This window comes from Ictidomys tridecemlineatus, chromosome 10 (genome assembly GCF_052094955.1).
Source record: "Ictidomys tridecemlineatus isolate mIctTri1 chromosome 10, mIctTri1.hap1, whole genome shotgun sequence".
NCBI classification, from domain to species: Eukaryota; Metazoa; Chordata; class Mammalia; order Rodentia; family Sciuridae; genus Ictidomys; species Ictidomys tridecemlineatus.
Window position 1 is genome coordinate 11,218,081 of NC_135486.1, and position 11,917 is coordinate 11,229,997.

Below are 11,917 nucleotides of genomic sequence, written 5' to 3' on the forward strand. Positions count from 1 at the left end.
GGATTACATACAAAAGAGATGGAAGTACATACTGGGTGGGGGGGGAATGATATTGGAATTCTCAGTAGAAATATTGAAAATCAGAAGTCAGTGGGAAAATATTTTTAAAATTCTGAGTAAAAATTATTTTGAACCCAGTACTCCTTAGCCAGGGCAGTTCTTTATTATCATACTAAGGAGTTTATATTTTAGCCTATAAGCAATAAGGAGCCTTTAAACATTTTTGAATAAGCAAATGACCTAATCAGAATTGTGCTGTGACAATGGAATATTACTTAGCATTTAAAGAAAATAAAATCATTGCATTTGCAGGTAAATGGATTGAGTTGGAGAATATCAAGGTAAGTGAAGTTAGCCAATCCCCAAAAAACAAAGGCCAGATGTTTTCTCTGATAAGTGGATGCTGATCCTTAAAGGGGGGGGGGGCGGGGAACAATGGAGGAATGGAGGGAGGAACTTTGGATAGGGCAAAGGAGAAGGAGGGGAAGGGAGGAGGCATGGGGGTAGGAAAGACTGTGGAATGAGATGGACATCATTACCCTAAGTACATGAATGGTGTGACTCTACTTTGTGTACAACCAGAGACATGAAAAATTGTGCTCCATTTGTGTACTATAAACTGAAATGCATTCTGATGTCATGTATAACAAATTAGAACAAATAAATTAATTAGTTTTTAAAATATATTTTAAAAAAAAGAATTGTGCTATGACTGCAATAACCCAGCACTATGGAATCTGTAATTTTAGGTCACTTAATTTGTAGAGACTAAATTTGGAAGATCAGTTAGCATAAAGCTATTGTAAGATAATGAAGGCTCTAAGGATAGTGGTAATGGGAATGGAAAGTATAGAGATAAAATCAATAGAATGTCACAAAGTCATCATTGTTTCAAAGCTTTCTAATCTGATAAAAGCCTGTAAAAGGATTTCCTAGAATCAATATTGGCAGCATTTTTACATTAAACCATGTCATGGGAGCTGGCAAGGATGGTGGGGAACATTGAGATGTGAAGACTATGATAGTTTTGCCTTAAATATTACTTAGCATTAAAAGAAAATAAAATCATTGCATTTGCAGGTAAGTGCACTTAAAACTAGGAAATGCTTAATACTACATTGTCAGGCATTCCAGGACTCCAGGTGCCTGCTAGGTTGCCAACCTTACTTTGAAAGTACTACTTAAATTCAGCAAAGAGTTGAGGTAAAGATAAACAGGTAGAATAGAATTTTCTCACCCACTCCAAATGTCCCTCAAATAAAAACCTTCACAGTAATGACTTCAGTTATGAAGCTCACTAACAAAGCATGGTTTTAAAATAATTTACTTATTCTTTGTCAGGAGATACTTGAAAGTGTACTCAGCCTCTTGATTTTCTCCTTAATTTTTTCTTCTAAATTTTTAACTTTTTATTTTGAATTCTTACATTCACAGCAAGTTGTAAAAATAATACAGGAGTCCTACAGACCATTCCTTCAGCCAATAATGACATCATAATGAAAGGGTAAAGTTTCCAAGCTGGAAAGCTTGAATGTAAAAGATTAGGTATTATTAAGTTCCTCTGTTACACCCAGAACCTGGAATTCCTGAGATAGTTAAAACTTAGCCTAGGGCCCTGTGCAGTTTGTCACAGGGCCTGAACCAATCAGTTTGAATGTGTAACCCGCTTAGGAATGACCAATCACCCCCGCCCAACCTGTTCCCGCCAATGAATGTGCCAATCATGTCTCAGAGTTGTTGTTCAATTTTCCTGCGCCTCATGATGATTTGTTCTGATGTATGCAAAGCCCACCGCCCTCTCCAAAAGTGTACTTAAGCTCTGCTTGACCTTTGCTCTGGGCTCTAGGCTGCTCTCCCTTCTTGAGTAGGTACGGAGCCCCAGCGCGCTGGAATGGATCCCCAATAAATCCCCTTTTGCCAATTGCATGGAGTAAGTCTCTTGTGTGGTCTCTCCCTCTGACACTCCGCCGGACCCCTCTTACAATATAACTATAGTATGATATAAAAAACAGTAATTGACATTGGAACAGTATTATTAACTAGACTGCAGACTTTATTCAGTTTTTACCAGCATTGATTTGTTTGTGTGTGTGTAGTTCTATGCATTTAATCCTATGTAAAGATTTGTATTGCCACTACCACAATCAAGATAAAAAGCTGTTCTATAACTAAAAAATAACTCCATGTGTTACCCCTTTACAGTCATAACCACCTCCATCCCTATGCCCTAGCAACCACTAATTTGTTTTCTATCTCCATTGTTTTATTGTATCAAAAGTATTATTAGAATCATATGGTAAGTGACATTTTTGAGGTTGGCTTTTTTTCCCCACTAAGTATATGTCCTTGAGATCCATCAAAATTGTTACCAATAATCAGTGGTCATTTCCATTTGTTCTCAGGTATGGATTCTATTGTATGGATATAGTAGAATTTAATTTTCATTCATCAAATGACATTTGGGATACTTGTGGGTTTTGATATTTTATATAAAACTTCTGTGAATAATGGTGTACAGGTTTTTGAGTCAGCATAAGTTTTCACTTCTCTTGCCCAAGAGTGTAAGCACTCTGTTATTTAATGATCAGGTTTATAAAAAAGCAAAATATTAATCAAAATTGTAGTTTTTATCCCAGCCAAGCCAGTTATAGGTAGTGTGCCTGCCTTTGGAGAGGAAAGTATGCTAGACAATTTACTTCTAATCCAGTTTACCAAACATGGTTTTAGGTGCCTCCAGATTTGGGTGAGGGGAGACAGAAAGAAGAAGGAAAGAAAAGAATTATTAAGTTCTAGACTTCCATCATGTTCTCTGAGCCTGGCAGATGTTTAAGGCAGATTTTTCCTTTATGGGCTGCTTTGGAAATTCCTTCAGAAATTTCTCATCCCTAAGGAACTTTTCTCCTAGGGTTTTATTGACTTGAGCAGATGCAATTTTTCTCCAGGCACTTGCTTGTGACTTCTTTCTAGGAAGGAGTTCTTGCTGCTCTGCACTCTACCCCTATAGTCCTGTGGTCCACAGGAAACACTTTCACATTTTTTGCCCTGACAACCTTTAGGAGTGCAGGCTAATCCAAAAGCATCTACACTCCCTTGCTCTGCTACTAACACATTTCTCATCATCTAGGATTCCCAGATAAAATCAAACCCTATCTTCTCTGTATCTCCTATCCATATCCATTGTAGGGATGAGAGAGGATACAGTCTCCTAGCTTTCTCCAAAAATTCTCTCTCATAAAATGTTTTCTCCATTCTCCGGCCACTTTTTGAAGTCTTTATCATAAACAAGAAGATCAAGGTAGTGTAATTGGTTCTAAAACATTTTGCTTATAAATATTACAGTTTTGTTTAGTACTTCACTTCAAAGCATAGTATTGCATCTGTTTTATCTGTGTAGCTCCCATTAAAACTTCAATTTCAGTCTCATTACATGTTTATAATATTTTTATAAATGTACAATCATTAGCATAATATACAACATGCAAAAATATGGCCCAGTCCTTTCCTAACCCAGCATTGTCTCCTACCAAACATACCAGGTCTTTCATTTATAATTTCATATTATTTCATATTTTTCCCTTTTTAATCTTGCTATTCCTCTAACCCAGTTGTCATTCCTTATTCCTATATTCTGTCCTTTGTCAGGCTTCTAATTCCTACTCATGCAGCAATACCCAATACTCTTATGCTCCCTTACTTTTTTTCTGTGTTCTTCCCAAACATCATTGTAGACTAAATTTTTACCTCACTTACCTATCCATGCCAATTATACATATCTTATTATTTGTTGAGAGCCACAGCCCAGTCGGAATGGCCCCTGGCATTTTGCCAGAAGTAATGGTTGAGAGGCGAGCCATTAAGATGATGATAATTAAGTTAAGCTGTGACTGAATGATGCTGGATTGAAACTGGCTGTGTATTCAATTGTATATAGACCCCTGCTGTAGGGGGGGGGCGGGGCACCCCGCTACTTTGGAGTTCCGGTGGAGGGAGTTTGGGTTGGTGTGTGGGGTTCCTGGAAGGGCCGCGTGGGTGACGTTCAGGGGAGTTCTGAAATAAAGTTTGTTCCTGCTTGAGTGGCTGGTGATTTGTGCCCAGCCAGACTGTGGCAATTATTGAACTAAATGCTAATTTATCTTTTCATATTTCTGTTTACTGCTAAAGATTGGAAGCTCCTCAAGGGTATAATCTTGTATCCCCATCTCCTACCACAATGCCAGTTCTATTAAGGAAATGGTAAATATTAACCTGAAATAGAAAATGTCAAAACTGACTTATAGGTAATAACAATAGAACAATCTTTTTCAATATGGTATATATACTTGGTTATAGTGACAACTCAGAAATTATTGAACTCCATACCTTAATTAATCAATATAATCTGACTATAAATTATAGAATTTCTCTTACCAGGTTACTGTCATGGGTCAATTAAGGATTCTTTATTTTATCATCTAAAATCCCATGAAGTTTCTAATTGAATCATGCACTGTTGATAGGATTTTAAATGGATACCAATCTTTTATGGAAGATATTTTTCCTTTTTTTTTTTTCTTTTGTGATTATCACCAAAGTTTTAAAAAGTATCTTAGCACATCTATCTTTAAAAAAAAAAAATTTTAGTTGTAGATAGATACAATATTATTTTATTTTTATGTGGTACTGAGGATTAAACCCAGTGCCTCGCTCATGCTAGTCAAGCACTCTATCACTAAGCTACAGCCCCAGCCCTTAATATCAAAATTTTAAATGTATATGCCCTTTGATCTGGCAGTTTCACATTGAAAAGTTCAAACTATGAACATATACATATATGTGTGTGTGTGTGTGTGTGTATACACACGCATGTGCATAAAAATAAATGTACCTTAGGGCTGGGATTGTGGCTCAGTGGTAGAGTGCTCGCCTGGCACATGTAGGGCACTGGGTTCGATGTTAGCACCACATAAAATAAATAAATAAAATAATGGTATTGTGTCCATCTACAACTAAAAAAATATTTTAAAAAAGATCTACTAAGATACTTTTTTAAACTTTGGTGATAATCACAAAAGAAAAAGAAAAAAGGAAAAATTTAGATTGTCTTCAGGGATAGGTTAAACTGCTAAAGGCCAATAAAGGAATATCATGTGTTCATTAAAAAGAGACAAGTTCTGTCTATGTGTTCCAATGTGGACAAAAGTCCAAAATCATGAACCAAAATCAATTTCTATGCATGTATGAGTTTGTTGGGATGAACCCAACTACTGGGTATAACCATAAAGTGCTAATAAAAAATTTATTTGAAGTATGGTAGAATCCCATTTGTGATAAATATAAATGCAAATGTACATATGTATAAATATACAGCATATGTATATATTTAAATACATATGAATATATTGTTAGACCACAATGCAAGAAAAGACCACTGACTCCAATTAAAATCAAATTAAAGCAAGCTTATTATTTCGACCGGCCAGGCTGCCTTGCCCATCAAAATCATGGGAGCCAAGGACAGCGGCGAGGCTTCTTTGTGGCCCAGTTTTATAGCCCAAAAAGTTACACAAAGGGGGGGTTACAGATAACAACACTCTGAGGAGCATAACACAAGTTTACATTTTTGCTGGCCCCTGCATCAGAATTTATGGAGATCTTAGAGACTCAGAGAGGGTCGTTATCCGGCCAGGGAAGGCCAGAATTTATGAGGCGTCACTAAGGTTTAGGAAAGGGTTGTTATATGGTCAGGGAAAACCGGACATGGGTGAGTTCAGGGCACGGGCAGGCATTCCAATCAGCTTTATAACATCAACTAATGGCCAGGCCCTACAGACATCCTGATATTTTTACAGAAAACAGAAATGAATCCTTCATAACTTGTGACAAGCTGGCTTCTGATCTAATGAGATAACTAGGCTTAGGTATATCATATATTAATATATTCCTATAATAAACACATAATTTCTAAAATTTTGTATATGTATAAATAGGGCAAGAGAGGGCTGCCTATATAAAAAAAATTCTAGAAGAATTCATAGGAATTGGTAATGGCATTTTCTATAGGAGATCAAAAAGGGTACCCTTATTTGTTCTTTGCCATCTATCCTTCTGAACTCTTGAATTTTACCAAAAGTGTTAACACTTTCTTGTTTTAGGGGAAAACATTAAAACATGTTTTGTATTTTTTTTTTTTTAGTTTCCCTCTAGCTATTTCACTGTTGCCATTTTTCAGACAATTGTTTTTGCTCCATTTTTTTCACATCCCATCTGGTTTTTTGATTTGTTTGTTTTTTTTATTTTTCTTTCCAACCCAGTGCAGTTTCATTTGTCATTATTTCCATTCCCTAAAAACTCCTCTTGTAAAAGTCTCCAATTACCTCTCAATTCCTAAATCCAGGGGCTAGTATTAGTCTCTTAACACACTTGATTTTCTATAGTAGTAGACAGTCTTCCACCTCTGAGACCTCTCATCTCTGGGTTTTTTATGATACTTGAAACACCTAGTTTTTCTCTTTCGTATTTCTCAATCTCTGTCAGTTTTATAGATTTAAATGTTGATATTCCTCAGGTTATTTCCACATGTCCTCTTTCACTATTCATATCTATTGCCACAGCAACCTCAAACCCAAATTGTATAAAACTTGCTTTCGTTTCTACTCTCAATTCAACCAGCATTGCCTCATATTTCCTATTCCCATGAAGGACATTACCATTTTTCTATCCTGTGGTTCAGGACAGAAATGACCAGTCATCTTTGATTTTACAGTTCTCCCTGACACTGACAACGTTGCAGTCACCGAGGCCTAATTCCGTCCTATATATCTCTTAATTTCATCTACTTCTTACCTATTTCTGCCTGTCTAGTTTATGATCTTTACTTAGATTACTACCATAATCTTTGAACTAGTCTCTTAGTCTTTCACTTTTTCTCTCCATTTTGTACCCCTTTCTTTCTCTTCTCCTTAGCCAAAGTAGTCTTGCTAAGACACACATCTGATCATGTCATTCCCCTCCTACCACCCAAAACCTTCATATGTTCATCCCCTGGTCTTGTGATAAACTGAAAAGCCCATTACTACAAGTCCTACCATGATCTCTCTCAGCCCTCGTGATTTACCACTCTCCTACCAACCACCTGTTCCCACCACATCCATACTACACAAGGGCTGCACTCTGAATTTCTTTCAGTGTCTCAGCACACCAGGCTTTGCATACTTTTATTATCCATTCCATCTAGGTCTCTTGGCAGGACACTTGCATATTATGAAGTCCATCCATTTGAAGGTCACAACTTCACTTAACTTTTTCCTCCAAGAAATCTAATATGAACCTCCAATTTAAGATCCCCTAAATACTGACAGAGCCTCTTTTGCATTCTTTTTCATAAGTCTAATTTCATTGTACTACAAGGCATTGTTAACTCTCTAGACTATATATAAACTGCCTTTCTTCTTATCTTGTTTCTTGCACCTACCTCTAGTAGAACGCCTATGTGCAGTACATAACAAGTAGCTATTGGATAAATAGATGGATCTATACAGAAATTCACTTATTAGCCTAATGAGAAAGCAAATTATTCTGAGTTTAATAATGATTAAAATGTAAATGTCTTTAAACTTCTCTGATTCTTTCCTCTTTTATTCATCTTTCACCCTAAACCTTAATCTTAAGGCAATAGTGAAGTTAAAACTCTAGCAATTAAATTCAATAAAAGAAAAAAGTATTAAGTCTTTTCACTCACTCTTTAATATGTTCATTGAGTTGGATTATGAGTGAAGTTTGATTTCATGTTTTTTTTTAATTCAGTATAGTTGTGTTCAGTTTATATAATTGGTACTAGTAGACCTTAATCCATTTGCAACTTCAGAGCCAAAAAAAGCATATTATAATATAGTGCAGTTTCTATAAAGAATTTGTTCCCTAGTGTCGGTCATATTGAAGGGAAATAGAATTTTCTACTCCCAGAACATGTTTTAATATTTATAATCCTCTCCTTACACTCACCTTCATTACATGTACATGGGATATCATTTTTTTCTGTGATGACAAATTTTCTTGCCATGCATTTGCTCACTTTAAGTGACAATTTAGGCTGACCAATATCTTTCTTTATCCTTAGCAGCTGAGCTCATTAGACCATCCTGTCTGGAGGCTGAGAGCAGGGAGAGGAAGATCTGCAGCATAGACTTTGCTTCCATAAATAGCTTTTTATGTGGTGTATATTTTTAAGCTAACATAAAAATCAGCAAGTAACATGAGCAGCAGGGACACTATACTGGCCTTACCTGCAGTGCGTAAACCATAATCGAAATCCTCAGGGAAGACACGTTTTTTAGTACACAACAGAACTCTTGTGAATGAGCCCTACTTCCTCTACCCCGCCCCCAACCCCAGTCCAGGGAGGGAAATTTCTACAATGTTTACTTTTGCAAAATACCTGATTGGAAAAAATGAAATCTGGAGAGCAGGTATAATTACAGTTTTCCCAAATAAGATCTCAGTGCAATTTTTAAAAACCTTATTGGACTACATATAAATTTATTGATACTGAATATTTTTCATTACTACCTGGGAAATTTTCAAACAAAATGAGTGCCTTAGGAATACAAACTGGTTAAAACATAGGTATGTTGCTGCATCTATCTTGCTATCTAAACTGTCCCTTCTGGAATTCAGTGAAGCCATCTGGAATCATAATTGCCAAGCCAAGCAGAAACTCACCTGCACTGAGTCCAGGATTTTGTGTGGCAATAAGCATTTTTAATTAAAAGTTTCCCAGTTCCTAAATTTGGAACTGATTCTGTAAACATGTGACAGATTGAGCAAGCACGTCCAAGCATCATTGGAGCTAGGGTGGTGGGGAATGTGGCTTTTTTAAAAACTTGAATGGGTAAGCTGAGAAAAATCCAGCTGTGTTTTATTTTAAATTGCACTAATCAGAGTTCTTTTACTCCTTTTTATTTTCCTTCATTAGTGTATCTACTGTTGGGTATTGGTTCCCCAGCCTTTACTTTTAGCTTTTAAGACTGATTTCAGATAGGGATGAGGGTTAAAGCAACAGAAGTAACAGAAAGCCTCTTTTGCCCTGTAATTTATCTCTTAAATAGGTCAGAAGTAGCAGGAAATCTTCAACAGCAAAGCAATTAGATATTTAACCCTTATTTTCATGGTGCTGATGACATTAAAACAGAAATGTAAGTGGTGTTCCTTAGTTAGAAGTAAAATTGCCCTCTTGGAAGCATTTTTCCAGTTAAATCAAGAAATAGTCATATTGGAACCCTGAATTATTCTTATATGGTATTTAGGCGGATGGTGCAGGGGTTAGGGGAATCAGTCAGAAAAAGAACCTGGCCAGGGATCAAGGACTTACAACATCTACTTTTGAGGCTGGATTAGGTTTCTTAATGAAACCTAATGTCAGAATGGACTGGAAAAAAAATTAGTTTTAAACTCATCATTCTCCCATTAATGCCACATGGCTGCTCTAACTCTGTAGATAGTAGATTGAAGAAAAATCAATTCATATGAAGATACAAGAAAAAGTAAAGACTTGGGGTTACCAATGCTTTTATATCAAAATATTTGCACAAAAAATGCTTCCCACCACCACCCTGAGCCATTCCCAGGCTACTCGATTTTCCTGTTTACTGTAATCTTGCTTCACTGGGAATTACTTCTGTCTTCACAGAGACACTGTCTTCCTAATTCAGGAAGGGCTTGCTTATTTATTCAATAGTAATGTTGAACATGTGAGTAATTTGGCTTTTGATTCATCTGGGTATATATGCACATACTGAACAATGGGAGATTCTGAACTATGTATTAATAATCAAAATTTCAGTAATTAGGAAGAGTTGAGTTATAATTCCAGACAGTTCACTATAATATGTTTATGGCTGCTATTGGAAGTTAGATTGCATTGGAAACAATGAAAAAATAATTTTATCCACCTTCCTCTGAAAGAAGAACACATGTGTAACCCAGATAAGTTCATGGGTAAGCGCAATAAGAAACAATAAGCTAGAGGAAACAGAAGTGTGAGAGAAAGATTTTACTTGCAAGATAGAATGTAGAAATACTTACTAGTGAGAGATTAAGAATCATATGAAGCAAGCTAAAGCTAATTATATTTGTTCCTAATCAAGTTTTTAATATATGAGATTCTCCTCTACCCCCAGAGTTGCCTCAGTTTCTGCTCTACCAGCTTTGACTGAAAACTGTTAATGGAAATGGGTAGGGGCTTCAACATTCCTTCCTTTCTGTTTTAAAATAGTCACCTTTGCCAAGTTTGCAGAGCATACTCTCTGTGTCCTTCAAGCCGAAGCTTCTTTGCTGCCTTCCAGGTCTAATCTCCTTATAGGTGTAGCACCATGGCAACAGGCCCAGCCTTGAGCCCAGGTACCTTGTTTGTGTTACCCAAGGGGCTAGATGCAGCCTGAAGGAAGAGAGGAAGGCATACTACTTGTCCTGCAGCATTTGGATGAAGATGACTTCTTGTTCAGTGTTTGCCTTTCTGTTCTGCTTCTGTTGAAGACTTGAATAACACCTGGATAGCATGTATCCAAAGATGGTATCAGTAACCAAATTCAGCAGGGAAACCATCTTCTATTGGTTTCTGTCTTCTAAACAGAGAATCGTTTTCTGAGATGTAGTTCAGAAAGTGACTTGCTATATTGGACATGTGGCATCGCTATGATTTGGGGTTGCACCGCCAGGTGGCTGTTCAATTGTTTCATGTAGGTAGACATTTATTTTGTTTGAAATAACTGTGTTTTAGAAAACTTTTCCTGGAGAATTTAAAAAGTAAAGGTTAGCTTTTGGGCATACCTCCTCCTGTTTACAATATAAATTAATCTTTCCTGGTAAAATGCTCACCCCTAGAACATGAGAGGCTTTTCCCTCCAGGAACTCTTTCTGAGAAAGATGGATTGAAATTGTTTTATATTTGTTTAAGAAAGATGTTAGTAGTGTCCCATTGCCCCACCCTGGCTTCGTGTAGCATATAGGGAAAGGTTATATGATATAATTAAAGCAAAAAAATTTAGCATTTATTTATTTATAATTGATGTGCTATATTTGCAGCACATTACTACAAACATGTCAATGTCTTACTCAGAAACACAAAGAGAAATAAATGTGAAACTATTACAGTATTATATTTTTACATACATTATGGCATTAGTACCTTTTATGCTTACCTTGCTTTCTTAGTAGGATATATAATGTGGACTTCTTTACTTTAAAAATTGCTGAATATCAGAACACACATTTTTTTTTTCAGCCTAATCTTTAAATGGCAGTTGATTTTGTTGGGGAGAAAAGAATGGACTGATAAAGTCCTAGTAGTTTTAGATGTCTCTTATTTCATAGAGTTTGAAACAAATAGAAATGGAGAAAGAACAGTCTTTAATGCTAGTTTCTTGAATCTAGTTTCTTGAATCGTATAACTTTTTAACTAAATATTACTCTGGCATTAGTGTTTCAGTTCCATTTAATGTTACCCTGCTTATTTCAGGAAATGAATGAAGTAGTTTATTTAGTGTACTTTACAAAAACAAATGTCTTTACACAGGCATTTCTTTTTATTCTTATTACTTACTACTTCAACTTGAAATACATGTATTTAATTCTGGGTGTTTCAGTCAATAAATACTATAATTATTGAGTAAAACTGCATAACCATTCAGTTCTGGATTCAGGAATATTGTACTTCATATTGTTTCACTCCTTTAATTCTTTCAAGAGGAAAGACTGTAATACCAACTCCTATAGTGACAAGAAGCATGATTCCCACATTCTTTTTTAAAACAACTAGGAAATAAAATCAGCCAGAACATTTGAACAATGTCAACAAAGATCTGTTCTTCTATATGAAAGAGTTTGGGCATATTTTTTCATGGTGAGAACCTTTTTCAAGGCATTTTTTGTGTTATTCACATTT

The 11,917-nt window shown here is 36.0% G+C and overlaps 1 protein-coding gene across 8 annotated transcripts in view; it reads left to right on the forward strand.

The window, feature by feature from the left end:
• Nucleotides 1–11,917, forward strand: part of Rasal2 (RAS protein activator like 2) — a 323,464-nt gene that overhangs the window by 270,977 nt on the left and 40,570 nt on the right. The gene's annotated exons all lie outside the window — the stretch shown is intronic.